The sequence below is a fragment of the Lathyrus oleraceus genome, chromosome 4 (genome assembly GCF_024323335.1).
Source record: "Lathyrus oleraceus cultivar Zhongwan6 chromosome 4, CAAS_Psat_ZW6_1.0, whole genome shotgun sequence".
NCBI lineage: Eukaryota > Viridiplantae > Streptophyta > Magnoliopsida > Fabales > Fabaceae > Lathyrus > Lathyrus oleraceus.
This window is the reverse complement of record NC_066582.1, coordinates 349,257,116-349,259,755: the sequence shown is the minus strand read 5'-3', so window position 1 is coordinate 349,259,755 and position 2,640 is coordinate 349,257,116.

Sequence of the window (2,640 nt, the reverse complement as noted above, 5' to 3'; positions counted from 1 at the left end):
CCCAGTAACCGGTATTGATATTCCTTCACCTTTGAGTATACCACCCAGTAACCGGTGATATATCTCTTGGATAATTGCTTTTGTTAGGCAATTTATCCCCTGCGAGTCATCTTTCATTTACCCTTGTTTGGTGATGATTGTTTCTCCTTCTAATTGGTCATCATTTTATATCCAGTAACTGGTATCCCGATGACCTTTCTTTTCGGTCGATTTATCCTTTATTAAACTAGTAACCGATTGTGGATAATCTTCCATGCGACTATGTTATCTACGTTATGACAGTAATAGATAACATGTCTCATGCGCACTTCAGTTGAAGTCTTTTTCTTCCCCAGTCGAGTAAGATTCGTATTTCCTTGTGGAATCGAATGTCCATCCTGTAAGTCGAGTTTGCTTTTTCATCCCTCCTTTTGGATGATGAGTGTCTTGGATATGTTCCCAAGTCACGCCTGGTTGGTCACCTATTATATGCCCAGTAACCGGTATCCCTGGTGTCCCTTCCTTCTGCTCCCTATCATGACTTTTTGTCCCTTGTGGAGTCAGATTTTCCTGAGTTGAGATATGCCTTTTAGGTCCTCCTCAGATGTTTTGGATGATTGATATATTTCACCCTTATACCGGTCTTAGATATTCTTTCTCCTTGAGCATGTTGTTCTTTCACCCAGTGACCGGTGTTTTGATAACATGTCTCTCTTTGAGTTTATTACCTAGTATCCGATAATATCTCGTTATTTCTTCCTCAATTGAGTCCTTTGTGGACATCCCCGTCTGAGTCCGGATTTTTATCCGAAGTATCCCTTTGTGGATAGTTTTGTTGTATTGGCATATTCCCCGATACATGCATCCTTGCGTCAGCTCGAGTCTTTCCACCAATTTATTTTCGTGGAATCCCTTCGTGTCTCCCAGCAAATTTTCAAGTCGTGACCTGCTCACGCATTTTACCTTGTTCCCCCCAGAGTCTCTGTCTCCCTAGTGAGTGTGTTACTCCTATGGGTCCTCAGTTTCTCCTGATTTTTTTTCCTTTGTGACAATTATTAACCATGAAGATTTTATTTTGCATACATACATTCTGCATCATGAGGTCTCTTAGGGACCAAAATTCGTCTCTTTGTTATTTTTTAAGCTCATTCTATCTCATCGAGACGAAGATTTTAACCTTCATATCTCCGGCTAGAATGACCTTAAATAGGGGCATCTGTAAGACCCTAATTTTGACCCTAAGATCCGTCATGGCATCATTTCATTGCTCATTGCATTGCCTCAAGGATCATAGCATGTTTGGCTCCTTAACCCTAGGGTTAGGACTTGTGTGAGTGGTTTGAAACCACAAAGCATGTTTGTATTGTATACTATTTCTTTCCTTATTTGATTACTAACCAAAATCATAAAAATATGTCACTAACTCTTTTTGTTTTGAAGCTCAAGTGATCATGTGCTCCCCTTCTCCTAGGAGGCTCCTAAGCTCAATGAAGTGGCTAGATGAAGATAAGAATAAGCATGGCAATGGTCCACGAAGTTCTTCATCATCATATATGTCTCCCAAGTATCTCAATTTGCCAATTTGATCAAGATAACCCAAAGGTCTTGAGGATTGTTTCCCAAGGAAACCCTAATTCAACTGTGCTTTGATTGTGCCTTGCTCATGAAGCAACCTCAACCTATGATCAAATTCAATCAAGGGAAGTTATTTCATTCATTATTATATGCATATGTGAGCCTATGTGAGGCCCCTCAATAATTCATTCATCAAGATTTGAAGTTTGGCCTTGAGAAGTTGATCAGTCAAGTCATCTGACTAAACTGAAGATCACTGAGATACAACTTTTGATGTGTTTGTCAAATGAAGATGATCCCAATTTTTTTTTTCTTAAGAATCATATGAATAACTTTCGTGTTCATCAAAAATCCATTTGAAATTTGGAAGGTCATCATTCATTTCAAAACATTAGAGGTCATTTTGACTGAAACCCTAATTTTGGGTCAACTTCCCAAGGACCTAACTCCCTTATGTTTTATGATTTTGAGGTGATACCAATTTAATTGGAAATCTTAAGATGTCTACTTCAAATGTTATGTTTGACAAAATTTCATAATCCTAAAAGAAATACATGTGATAATGCAAAACATTATAGGTCACTTTGGACCTAAGACATTGAATTTGGAAAATGCCCAACTTCAAGTTCCCATAACTTTCTCATGAAAACTCCAAATGATGCAAAAGTTGAGTCTAAATTGATCATCTTGAAAATATATACAACTTTGATGTTGGAGGTTTTTCCATTTGAGGCTTGCATCATTGAAACAAAAGGGCTTGAAGATGCTTACTTTTGATGAAAATTTTCAGAGGTGACTTAAACATGTTTTGTACCCAAACTTTCACAGCCAGTTTTCATTAAGTTCCAAACTCCAAATGAATTTTTGCCCAACAAGACTTTTTTCCTCATTTCAAGGGCTTTCCAACCATTACTCACATTAATTTGTTGGACTTTCCATGTGGGAGTTTCGAAGAGCTTTCTATTTAGGTTCATTTTTGAATTTCACATTAAAACTTCATGTGCAAGCAAATGCCAATCTAATTGCACGTCCAATTCACTTCCATGAGGTATCAGCAAGGATTTTCACCCATCATTAGGCCTTACA